Genomic DNA, 14,619 nt, shown 5'->3' with positions numbered 1-14,619 from the left:
TGAATGCATTTTATAGGTTATTTCTATTTACGTAAACTGGTATCTCACAAAACCTTTCCAACAATCCGTTATTATTTGGAAGAGTTGAAAAAGCATGTGTCCTTGCAAATTAAGTGGTTTTATTATAATAATATTTTGGAATGAAACACAAGGTTGATGTAGCCAATATCCCTCCCTACATTTATTTTGAATTTCAGTCCAAAATATCATATAATAAAAAGTACTTAATGCCAAACATTTCAAACCGATAGTTTTGCTTTTTTTCAGTTATGCTACAATCAGTTAGTATGTACACTAAAGTTCATTTTGTTGAAAATCTTTATTTAAAAAACATTTTTTTAGCCACCAAATGTAAGTTCATAGCTCAAACTATATCATAGCATATGAGTATCTTGGTTGAGTGGATATATTTCAGTTTAAAAGGGGGGTGAATTTAATCCCCACCAATATTCTGTGATATTAGATCCATGCAAGCCAAGAACTTCACAGTTTATAGTTTACTATCATCCTGTTTATTAACAGGGGATGTAAAACATAATATAGCTAGTTCTTCTCTTTTTGTCACATGCTAGTCTTCTGGCAGATCTGTAGCAGATCTCTTTGCTTTCTTATACTGTCTCTTGGTGATATCTTTAAACACTAACCAGAGTGCATATATGATTTCATTTTGAAAATTCCATATTTGCACTGGCAGTGTTTCAATTGAGAGAGTAAATGTACATTTATCATGTTTATATTGATTCATACGATGTATATAATTTTGATTTTACTCACTGGACACCATATTTTTAGGCTCCATATAACAGTGTGTTGTGTGGGGCATGTAGTTGATTGGCTGTATATATTTAACATGTGCTGATTTAATAATGTATGCCACTTTGAATTCACGCCTACCCATCCCGATGAATTTTAACACCTTATAATGTCATTATATTGCTTGCATTACCCACATTTTCATCTTGTGTTAGTCTTAAACTTAGTTTGGCATGGTTTGTAATACACCAAATATTGTATAACTGTCAAAATCATTTATATTATTCAAATTCATAATATGTGACCCGGCAGCACAAATGAGCCGTAAATTCCCTAAATTGTATTCTGAGTTACGGTGTAAAATGTGTACGAAGGTCATATTCATCGGTAACTTAAGCTGGCCCGACATCCGTCTCATTTCGATAGTCAAAAACTAATCAATAATCCTATTGTTAAGTGGATAATAAGCTTCTACCTTATATGGCTATAGAACTTTTAATGGCTCTGGTCTTTGTTTGCTTTTGCTAAATCCTGTTCAAGTGGTGGGTTACCAGGCATTGTATTTTGTACAGGTATGCATATAACCAACAATTAACAATGAGAGAACTTTCATAAACCTCGTTGACTTGGGGATGATTTGAAATGACCGCCAATTATGACTGTTTGATATTTATTGCCAACAATGTGGAAAAAGAGACACATGTAAAAAACGTAAAAAGCTATAATTTTGTTGAAGGAGCAAAGTTTAACAAACCTTAACCCCGCTTCTGGATATCGTTTGAAGTCAAATGATATACCATTTTTAAGTTTATGATGTTTATTTTTTAAACACAAAATAAAACAAAATTGACCGGGGGAGGAATTTACGGCTCATTCGCCGTGGAAGGTCACATATTTACACTATGCGATTTAACATTGATCAAATTCATGAAATTAAAGTTTGCAGATTGTTATTGACAGTTTACATATATTATTGATTTTTAAAATTTGGTAAAATGAAATACAAAGTTGCAATATTATACATAACTTGTGTGCAAAGAAATTAGTGATTGGAATTCTGAAAAGTGTCATTTAAAGGCCTATTCAGAGATTTGCTTATTGTGGAGGATCATAAAAAATCATCAAAATTCCGATTTAGGCACCTTTGTTAGTGTCATAGATGTGCTGACATAGCCTGCTAATGGTTAAGTTGAGAGCCATATGTATCAAAGACAAAACGAAGACTTTTTACATTTTAATGTGCAATTTCTCTAAAATTATTAGTTTCATGGGGTTTCAACTTTGTCAAAACTGCTGTTTTTGCCTATTTTTGCCAAATTGTTCATTTCAAAATTACCGGACAATAAATAATGAATTATGCTTCACCTTTGGGCAATTTATACACAGTTTTATTTTTTTACATTTTCGCCAGGATCACTGTAATTTGTTTCAACCACATAAAAATGGTCTCCAAAAATTTTGGGGAAAAGTGATCAGTGCTGGTTCTGAATGATTAATTTGACATGTGTGTTGATGTAAGCTTTTGAAGTTAACATTTCAGGTCGAGCAGGTGGAGATGCGCTAATTCACCCTAGTATTACAATCTGCACATTCCGATCACACACGTTTTCTCTGCTTACCTGCTTTAGTTTGAATTAAGTACAATCGGAATGTGGACAGGTGATCAAATAGCGCATCTGCTTGACCTGAAATCTAAATTTCAAAACTTACAACCAGGTGAGTGCAATATGTTATAAGGCCAAAAAAAAAAAAAGGTTTGTCTCAAAGCTCACGAGAAATTTAAAAACAAATGCGAAATGCGATTTTTTTTTTTTTTTTTTTTTTTTAATTTTTTCATGGTATTTTGAGAAAAAAGTCTGATTTTCGCCGATTTTTTCTGGAAAAAACTATACAATTTTTTTTTTTTTTTTTTTTTGAAATAAAAAAAATTTCCGCATTTGTTTTTTGTCAAATCATGGGATTTTACAAACGCGCGCGCAAGCTTTGAGACGAACCTTTTTTTTTTTTTTGGCCTAACATATGATATGATAACTAAGTCTCAACATCTGACTGGTTTACTCATGATGCTTCAAATGTTTAATGGTGTGCATAGTTTGCATCTGATATTTAGAAAAGCATGTGGCATTTGGGTTATCAATATTTCTGCTTGGTGTTGGGCTATATAATGTAAATGAAAATACAGTCAAACTTTTGTATATGCAGCCATATGGAACACACATTGATCCAACATTAGCAAGATGTGAAACTATCTAAAAAAGTTAATTATGTGTAATACTGACATAATTATTGTCTACATAAAGTGATGCATTTGGCAAAACAAAAGATCACTCAAAACTGAAAATAGTGTTATGCAACATATTTGACATTTAAATGGTTTGCAGTAGCAAATTTAAATTGCCAAACCATTTTTTTTTCAGTGATGATCACACATCTGGATAAGAGAGAAATCTGTATAAGGTCTATACTGTTCACTTCTTTGCAAAATGAATCAGGCATGCAGTGCTAACACATTTCTGTATTTTTGTTTTTATTTCAGATTTGCTGACACTCAAGACCAAGCATCATAATGTGCACAAGCCAAACAATTTGCACTGGATGCAATACTAAGAAAGGATTATATAATATAATTCGGCATTATTATATTTTGATGAGACAACTGCAAGTTTTATAATAACTTGCTTTTATCTTTGCAACACAAGACTTAATGGCAATTCAAACCAACGGGACATGACCCAATACATGAAAAATGCCAAGGACTTTGAAACTACACATGCTACAGTCACAAATTTGGTATACTCATACAGACAAAAGTCATCATACAGATAAACTGATGCATGTTTACCATGATCTTTCTTCAAAAAGCTATTTGTACCATTCTGTTGTTTAAAATCATTTTATCATTCTATGATGTTTTTCATGACACTACTTTATACCGTAGCATGAGTTACCATGGTTTTTGCAAGTCATTTTAATTAAATCTATGAGAAGCATTACTTTGTTGTTATGATCCAATGAATTACTTTTCTTGTGCAAATCATGTTAAATTTGCTGTGTTTGGCAGTAGAGCTGATCATTCCAGACTGTGGAACCAAAATACAAAGGAAGTTGAATACTATTATTGGTTATTATCTCAAAATCAATTTCCCCACATCCGACTCATTTTGCTCGATCACATCACATATCTTCAAACTAAAATTTCCAACCTCCGACTGTTTCTTGGTCATAGCTGCAAACTAGAATTCTGAACTCGATCAAGTAAATCGGTCGGAAGTCGGAATAACATTCTAACAATAGTTGATAGAAACACATGATTTTCAGTGAAATCATGGTAAGATTCATTAGAAATATGGAATTTGATTTGAGTTAACAGACTGATTTTGCTTGATCACATCACAACATGATTTGCATGATTGTTGTGTACATATTGTGGAAATTTATTGGACTATTACCTCAATATATACTTTTTCATAGTAGCTACTGAGTATACAAAATCAAAACCAAGTCCTTTTTGACATGATCTTTTAATGGTATCAGGAGTTACCTTTTGTTCAAAGTTCTCACCTGCTTAAATACGTGTATCTTACTGCATGCATAGATTGATCTAGCCTTGAATACTGGTATAAAAATTCAAAAATTGGAATTAAACAAAGATTATGAAGGGATCATGCATTATACTCATTTCAATGTTTGTGAATTTGAATATAAATGTAGAAATTTGCTTCAAGGAGCATATGGCATATTTTAAGGTTTGTCGTCATGTGATATTAGCTCTTCAACTACACTTGTCCTGCTTCCAGTTTTCTGGAGATGATGCTCAGTTATTTCCATTGGATGGTTATTTCCATCGCTCCAAAATGCCATATGCACCTTATAGGCAAATATCCATTCCACGGTAGATGTAATATGACTGAACTTATTTGACAATCATTATTAATCTGAAATTGTGTGATTTTGCCATGTAGTTTGGTACCATGATGAAAACATCTCATTAGTGATCATAGTAAGTAATCTTATTTGTGGATAAAGATGGTGTAATTTCTGATAGTAATATATATTTTAATTCCATTGAGCATGTTTGAACAAGTAGTTTAGTGAATAGGACTTGTTTTTTCTCAGTCAACATCTACATGTATACTCAGACTATGATCACTCAAGTAACTACATGTGCCCAATATTGTGGGCCCTTTTTTGTTGGGTGGGGCGACACAGTTAATGGACTTTTGTGGTTACTCGCTCTTGAGCGATGCGTATAGTGTTTATGATCGGAGTCTGAGTAGATGGTCTGGTACGAAGAAAAAACAGGTCATACTCATTGGACTATAAGTTCAAGAAAGACACTACAATATGTTTTCACACGTTAATGCAACACCAACAAAAATGTATAAAGTGCTAAATATACAAAAAGTCTGATTGGCTTGTTGGAACAGATGGCATTTTAGCAGCATCTTGAAAATGCCATCAGCCTGATCATTCCTATTAATATGGATGGGAAGTTTGGTCCATGCTTTTGTTTACTGATAAAGATATACATGTATGTGACCAGCTCCAACAAAACCCGGAACAAGTCACCAGGCATGTTTTTGAGTTATAGGCCTTTAAAGATGAAATTCCCATAAAAATAAATCAAATTTTAGAATTCTTAATTTCATGGTATTTCAATGTGGGACTATAATGGTCTTTCAAATCCTGTGTAAGGCAGGAAACTAATTGGCCCATTAAAGGTGATGACCTGTGATACTACTACATCTGTTTCACAGGTCAATTGAACCATTACCATCAGATGATCAGTAGGGCTGATGATGCGTTCAGGATTGGACGTTAAAATTTCCCACTCAAAAATAGTAAGTTCAGTTGACTAGATTATAGTTCAATATTAATATAATTGGTCCATTACTCAAAATGGCAATTTTGCAAAAATATCTAGGTATCATTTACAAAATGTTGGTATCATTTTAAAGCTTATTGTTTAGTGCCTACATTTATATTCAAATCATGAAATGTCAAAGATGCGACTTGTTCCTGGTTTTGTCAGAACGGGTCACATATGATTGTATTCACCTTCCATAATGACAAATTGAAACTGGTTACAAATATGCAACATATGCCATCATTTCATACTAAGATTGCACTTAAAATTGTTATTCAATCATATGAGGTTTTCAAGGATTCATTAATTTAACTCATGTTATTCTGCTGTCATCTTCAGATTACAGTGATTATTCAAAACAATACATTTGTGTGTGAACGTAAAATTGAAGTGTCTTTCTTTTTTCTTCAGTTCTATTCGGGCTATATGTTGTTTATATAAATGTTGAAAACAAAATGCTTTTTATTTAAACCTTTTAAAATGAAAATAATGCTGATAGCAGTGGTATTGAAGGAAAGGTTTGTAATGTACATTTTAATACCATAACATGCAGGCATAAGCCCACCTTCAGCTATAAGCCCAGCCCCTATTTTTCAAAACAAGGTTGCACTCTGGTATAAGCCCATTGGTACTTTTGGCATAGTTCTTAAATCAGATCAATGCTCTGCTCTCGCATTTAAGAACATAAACAGACATCAGTTAAAATTGACATTCAATATTTATAACATCAACATAGATGATGCAAGTTACTGGTACATGATAGTTTAGGAAGATTATTGTTTGTTTTTAAATTCAAGTGCTATCCTAACACGGGTTATAAGCCCACACCCAGGTTATAAGACCACACCCATCTTTGAAGTGAAATTGCCAATATAGGGGGTGTGCTTATACCCAAGTGGTTACAGTATATAACGTCATACAAATATATAAATTTACATATGGCATGTTTAAGCACATTATGCAATGCATTGATATTTTTGTATTGTTTTCTATATAGATATGTTTACTATAATATTTTAAGGGCAGTGCAATAATTGTGAGCGGCTGGCAGGTATAATTTCCAAACAGCATACACCCTTTGTGCGAAGGAAATTTTGCATATATTAATATTTCTGTATACTGTTTCTATGAAACTTTTTTTAGTGATTTACATGTAGAAGGTATCCATAAGTCATAAATGTACGCCAACAATCACTTTCCCTCCCCCTTTTGTTTTACTTGCTTAAACATACTTGCCATCCTCCCCTTCCCAGGGCTCTTATTGCACAGCCCCTTACTATTAGTATTTATTATTATTATTATTATTATTATTATTATAATTATTATTATTATTGTTATTATTATTATTAATTGATATCATAATTATTATTGATTTGGTAGCATATAATTTTGCTTTGCCCTAACACATTCTATTATTATGCTCATTTTGAATTCTTCAAAGGATATGTATTATTAACTGCATTCAAATTTACACTTGTATGACAGGCTGCCTCAGATTTGCAAATTATGTTGAGAACTCGGGATAGCAACGTTTTCATATATTTTGTGGGACCTGAGAGCACATCAGGCACACCAAATAGCATTTTGAATACGAGGAATGTCCTTCTCATATCAATTTTTTTAATGCACAAAATGTAATACAAATTTTATGGCAAAGTATTAAAACTTGATATTTTTGACATTTAACAGGAAAAGCCGTCCATCATTTTAAATATTTTTCCCAAAACCACTTAAAAATTTTAGGTCATTAAATTTGCCATAAAAATTGCATGATATTGCGAATTTCAAAAAATCAAAATTATTTAATTTCAGGATATTCCTCATATGCAGAATGTAATTTACTGTGTCTGCTGTCCTCTCAGGACCCTCAAAAATACTGTGCAAAGGTGGGTGACCGACACCTTAAGGGGACTGTGCATTCTCATAAATACATAAATTAAAAACACTTCTTTACTGTTTTTGACTTCTAACAAAATTGGCCTTATTTGGTCAATAATTCAACAAATAAAGCCAGCATGCAAAAAATAAAACAACAACAACAACAACAACAAAAAAGTCGAATTTTGGATTTTCCTTTTTTCAATTGTGTATTTACAAAATTTTGAGGCCAAAAACAGTGTTTTCTGTGACTTTCTCCAAAATGTGTATTTTTGCACCAAACCTGTGTTTTTAGTTAGATTTCTGGATTAATTTCCTTTCCAATATTGTATATTTTATATGCTGAAAAGTATCTTGTATGAATGAATTAAGAAGTTTAGATTTATAATAAACACATTTCTGGAAGTGCATTGTAATCTTAAAGACAAACCAACACCCACCATGTGCATAGACCTATATGCAAATATCAAAGACAATGCCATTTTCCACAAAGAACAAATTTATAGTTTTTGTTATTGTTAGTAGAAATAGTATTTCTTTTCATGTTTTTGAATGACACCATATGCTACTAGAATACAGTGATATGTTTAATTTATGAATTCTAAAATACATTAGGAGGTGTGTAGTTTTCATAAATCCTTTAGATCTAACTTGTAATACAACTTTAAATTCTTGCCTAGCTTTGTTTCCAAAATATGGCTATAGTGATTTTGTATGGGTTTTGAGCTGACTGGTATGATTTATAGTGCGCTACACACAGGCACAATGCCTAGACGTTGATCCACAAGCCTCAGCACACGTTACAGGTTGTCGCTGACCACTATATACGGCCCCACATCATTCCACAAACCATTAAACAGCAATTCAGGGACTTTGCTGCTTCAAGAGCGCACACCCTAAACATTCCACAAACAACCGTCGCAAACCAGGATCAGCTCCCGAGTTTCATATGGGTTAGAACGAGACAAATTAGCAGTAAGTTCCTTGTCCAGGGGAATTTCAAGCTAGCACAATTTTTCCACGAGAACGTACTTTAGGCACCACCAAGGTTCGAACCCATGAGGTTGCACCATAGTCGAACGCCTTATCGATTGAGCTAACTTGACTGCTTGACTTGATAGGATAGTAAAAAACATTTACAAAGCCCCATTAAAATTAAACAACTATTTCCAAAGATATGAGTAATTAAATAGTTTCCAAAACAAGAGGAAACAAAAGGAAATATTTGCTTTGTTTAGCTATATCTCAAAATCAATATTTCGAGTTCCAACTGATTTTGCTTGATCGCATCACAATTGTGAAGAAAAGATTGATGGTTCGCATAGTGTGAGGCTTTGTAGGGAAATCCACATATACACCTATCCGACTTCGCCATTACTGCGGTGTCCCCGATGTAAAACTGCGGTGTCCCGAGGTCGGGGGTTCTATCCATTATTTATTGTGTGCTATACAGAATTGTACCGGGGTTGTACACAACAGTGCTATTCAATACACAATCATGAGTATTGAATTACGAATTAAATCTCCCGCTCTGGTACATCTGTGTTGCCGTCAATAGAGGGCCAAATACAGTAAACGCTTCTCGGATTGGTGTATAAATCCATGTTATATAAAAATTGGCTGTACTGCAAAATTTCTTTGGGAAACACATGGTGTCTTTTAATGTTGGACATAATGTTTTATGTTGGACTAACATTTCAGTTGTATGTGCTTTTCACCTTTGTTTAATTTAGTGTTGTTTTATTTTGGAATCTGAAATAAGAAAATGTCTACAGTTGTTACTGTTACTTTGTTTTGTTTTTGCGTAAAGTTTTGTTTCATGCATTTCAAATTTCAGACAGAAAATTTAGCACTATCCGGTGAATCTATATTGGGTATTGTGTAACGTGTGCAAGAAGTAAACGATCATGAAGAATTATAGCCTACATTTACATGTATGTGTATACAATACAGAAGAGTATATGATTAGTATGACAATGACCATTGTTATACTTATGATTGAGGCTTTAATGTGGTGTACATTCTGTGGACGCAGCAAAATGTCTTAAGATACACATGTACACTTGTAATATAATGCAGGTAGTTAATTGGCCAAAATGTTATCAGATGTACTATACACGTAGTAAAAATTTTATGTGATAGATGCTTTAATGTGGTGTACATTATGTGGATGCAGCAAAATGTCTCAAGACACACATGTACACTTGTAATATAATGCAGGTAGTTGATTGGCCAAAATGTTATCAGATGTACTATACACGTAGAAAAAATTTTATGTGATAGATGCTTTAATGTGGTGTACATTATGTGGACGCAGCAAAATGTCTCAAGACACACATGTACACTTGTATTATAATGCAGGTAGTTGATTGGCCAAAATGTTATCAGATGTACTATACACGTAGTAAATATTTTATGTGATAGAGGCTTAAATGTGGTGTACATTATGTGGATGCAGCAAAATGTCGCAAGACACACATGTACACTTGTAATATAATGCAGGTAGTTGATTGGCCAAAATGTTATCAGATGTACTATACACGTAGTAAATATTTTATGTGATAGATATGCTTTAATGTGGTGTACATTATGTGGATGCAGCAAAATGTCTCAAGACACACATGTACACTTGTAATATAATGCAGGTAGTTGATTGGCCAAAATGTTATCAGATGTACTATACACGTAGTAAAAATTTTATGTGATAGATGCTTTAATGTGGTGTACATTATGTGGATGCAGCAAAATGTCGCAAGACACACATGTACACTTGTAATATAATGCAGGTAGTTGATTGGCCAAAATGTTATCAGATGTACATTACTATACACGTAGTAAAAATTTTATGTGATAGATGCTTTAATGTGGTGTACATTATGTGGACGCAGCAAAATGTCTCAAGACACACATGTACACTTGTAATATAATGCAGGTAGTTGATTGGCCAAAATGTTATCAGATGTACTATACACGTAGTAAAAATTTTATGTGATAGATGCTTTAATGTGGTGTACATTATGTGGACGCAGCAAAATGTCTCAAGACACACATGTACAGATTTTATGTTATAGAGGCTTTAATGTGGTGTACATTATGTGGACGCAGCAAAATGTCTCAAGACACACGTGTACACTTGTAATATAATGCAGGTAGTTGATTGGCCAAAATGTTATCAGATGTACTATACACGTAGTAAAAATTTTATGTGATAGATGCTTTAATGTGGTGTACATTATGTGGATGCAGCAAAATGTCTCAAGACACACATGTACACTTGTATTATAATGCAGGTAGTTGATTGGCCAAAATGTTATCAGATGTACTATACACGTAGTAAAAATTTTATGTGATAGATGCTTTAATGTGGTGTACATTATGTGGACGCAGCAAAATGTCTCAAGACACACATGTACACTTGTAATATAATGCAGGTAGTTGATTGGCCAAAATGTTATCAGATGTACTATACATGTAGTAAAATTTTTATGTGATAGATGCTTTAATGTGGTGTACATTATGTGGACGCAGCAAAATGTCTCAAGACACACATGTACAGAGTTTATGTGATAGAGGCTTTAATGTGGTGTACATTATGTGGACGCAGCAAAATGTCTCAAGACACACGTGTACACTTGTAATATAATGCAGGTAGTTGATTGGCCAAAATGTTATCAGATGTACTATACACGTAGTAAAAATTTTATGTGATAGATGCTTTAATGTGGTGTACATTATGTGGATGCAGCAAAATGTCTCAAGACACACATGTACACTTGTATTATAATGCAGGTAGTTGATTGGCCAAAATGTTATCAGATGTACTATACACGTAGTAAATATTTTATGTGATAGAGGCTTTAATGTGGTGTACATTATGTGGACGCAGCAAAATGTCTCAAGACACACATGTACACTTGTAATATAATGCAGGTAGTTGATTGGCCAAAATGTTATCAGATGTACTATACACGTAGTAAAAAATTTTATGTGATAAATGCTTTAATGTGGTGTACATTATGTGGACGCAGCAAAATGTCTCAAGACACACGTGTACACTTGTAATATAATGCAGGTAGTTGATTGGCCAAAATGTTATCAGATGTACTATACACGTAGTAAAAATTTTATGTGATAGATGCTTTAATGTGGTGTACATTATGTGGACGCAGCAAAATGTCTCAAGACACACATGTACACTTGTATTATAATGCAGGTAGTTGATTGGCCAAAATGTTATCAGATGTACTATACACGTAGTAAATATTTTATGTGATAGAGGCTTTAATGTGGTGTACATTATGTGGACGCAGCAAAATGTCTCAAGACACACATGTACACTTGTAATATAATGCAGGTAGTTGATTGGCCAAAATGTTATCAGATGTACTATACACGTAGTAAAAATTTTATGTGATAGAGGCTTTAATGTGGTGTACATTATGTGGACGCAGCAAAATGTCTCAAGACACACATGTACACTTGTAATATAATGCAGGTAGTTGATTGGCCAAAATGTTATCAGATGTAGGCCTACACGTAGTAAAAATTTTATGTGATAGAGGCTTTAACGTGGTGTACATGTGGACACAGCAAAATGTCTCAAGATACACATGTACGCTTGTAATATAATGGCCAAAATGTTATTAGATTACAAAACACGTAGTAAAAATATTATGTGATGATCAAATGTACCACATAGTTATAATGTGAGAGGCTTTAAATGTTGTATATGTATATATTCTGTTGACACAGCTAAATGTCTCACTGCACACTTGTAATATAATTCAGATAAACTGTAGTTGATTGACCAAAAATTTTATCAGATCACACATCATGGAAATACTTCATGTAATTAAAATATTATGTGAGAGAATTTTTAAATGCTGTGTACATGTACATTCTGTGGACACAGCAAAATGTCTTAAAACTTCAAGCATTAGATTTGGCCAAAAGTTTCATCATTATGACAGTCCAAGCTGACTACTTACATTTGGTGGCTAAAATGAATGAAAATTAATTTAAGACTATAGCATGAAAAATTATTGTTGTGAAATGTTTGCCATCGGACTAGCACAGGCTACAACTTGACATAAAATGCCAACATGTCCATCAAAATTATGTGAAAAAAAACCTTTTTATTATTAGACATTTTTGGACTGAAATTCAAACTTGATGTAGGGAGGGATATTGGCTACATGAAGTTCAAATTTCAATCCAAAACTATCTAATAATATATATTTTTTTTAAACATTGGTGAGAACTCATAATTTATTCTACTGAAAAATGTCATAAAAAGAGGATGGTATGATCACAAAATACTCCTTTGAGTGTAGAGATTAAAATTCAAAATAGGCTATCTTGAGCCAAAATTACCTGTAAAATAAATTGTTTTGAACATTGTTCTAGATAACATATTTTAATAAGAATCCAAACATCATGCCTTTTTGATTATTTTCATCTTCAAATCATCACATTTGGCCACTGTATGTAGGTTAGAGCTTGAATATATACTGTCATATACAGCCAACTGCAAACATAGAATATATATATATACCGCCACAATGGACCAACATTGAGCATTTGCCGGATATTAAGTAAATAATCTGGATAAATGAAATTGTGAGAATTCTGAGTTGTTATCTTTGATCGATTTAATAGAAAGTGGTGAGAATTATTTGTTTCACAGTATTTTCTTTCACCTTGTAGAATGATTTATCAGCATTTTCTTATCATATTCTAATCAGATAATAATAAGAAAGTGTATCAAGAAGAGATTGGATCCATCAAATATTCACATAACCAGGTGCACAATTATCCATTTCTCATCATTTTGTATGTCAATTAGTTCATATTTCACAGCAGGTGTATTGACATTATCTGCAAAATAATATGTACTACATGCAAATAAAATTCTATGTGATTGAGGCTTTTATGTGGTGTACATTATGTGGACACAGCACAATGTTTCAAGACACACATGTACACTTGTAATATAATATAAGATTGAGTAGTTGATTTGGCCAAAAGTTTCTCTAGATGTAGATACACTTATATAGTTAAAATATTATGTGATAGTTAGATGTATTACACATAGTTACATTAGTATGTTATAGAGGCCTCAATGTTGTGAACATTCTGTGGACACAGCAAAATGTCTCAAGATACACATTAGTTTTTGTAATGTAGGATACAGACAATTGAATGGGCAAAAGGTTTCAACAGATGCACTGTATGTAGTTAAGGGGGTACTACACCCCTTGATAATAACTCAAAAACTAATACTACAGTGGTAACAAAAGTTACGTATATTATAGGGGCAAGGAATCCAATTACTACGCTGGAATTTCAGTGACCCATAACAAACGGTTCGGTATTTATGATAAGAAAAGAGGTACCGCTAGATTGTACCTCATTTCCAATCATATATACTGAACTGCTTGTCATGGGTCACTGAAATTTCAGTATAGTAATTGGATTCCTTGCCCCAATAATATACATAACTTTTGTTACCAGTGTGTTATTTTTTTTGAGAAAAATACAAAAATAGTCACAAATTTACCACATGGGTGTAGTACCCCCTTAAATGAACAATTTTAATAATAGTACTGAAAAACTTAGTTCATACCATTCCTGTGCTTAGTTCATAAGACAAATTAGGACATTGCTCCTTGGGCATCACATTAAAGATATGTGAGACAGGATCTTAACTAGGATTTTACAAGTGCCTCTGTCATTTATACCAAAATTACCTACATATAGTCCCAAATTGAACCCTGAAAACATATCGTCACTGTTCTGGCAAAACCTTGTATCTCCAATAGCTGCTAAGTGTTAAATATGTACAATACGGTTTACAAGGTTTGCCAGAACAGTGACGATAAACCAGACCTCTTCACTTTCTGGGGGTTCCCTCAGTTGAGTTCACATCGATCTATTGTTGCAGCTTTGATTTATTAGTCTGGTCATGTTTTGAGTCCACAGAGCTTAATCAAGCTTTATTATTAGAATTTAGCATATGATGGCACAGGCATCAATTTGCCTGTCACAGGAGCAACCTGCTCATCCAAAATGATAGGTGGATGGGTGGACAAAATGAACCATTCACGAAAATACCTGCTGGC

General features: G+C 33.1%; 1 long non-coding RNA gene across 1 annotated transcript in view; it reads left to right on the top strand.

Moving 5' to 3' along the window:
- LOC140143114 (uncharacterized) overlaps positions 1-8,525 on the top strand; it is a 31,220-nt gene extending 22,695 nt beyond the window's left edge. The window contains exon 3 of the long non-coding RNA XR_011857622.1: positions 3,290-8,525. This is a non-coding gene — a long non-coding RNA (uncharacterized lncRNA). The remainder of the gene's footprint in view (positions 1-3,289) is intronic.
- Positions 8,526-14,619: the final 6,094 nt, after the last annotated feature.

Source organism: Amphiura filiformis, chromosome 20, assembly GCF_039555335.1.
Source record: "Amphiura filiformis chromosome 20, Afil_fr2py, whole genome shotgun sequence".
Classification (NCBI taxonomy): domain Eukaryota; kingdom Metazoa; phylum Echinodermata; class Ophiuroidea; order Amphilepidida; family Amphiuridae; genus Amphiura; species Amphiura filiformis.
The sequence above is the reverse complement of the archived record's forward strand: the minus strand, read 5'-3'. Positions and strand labels throughout refer to the sequence as shown.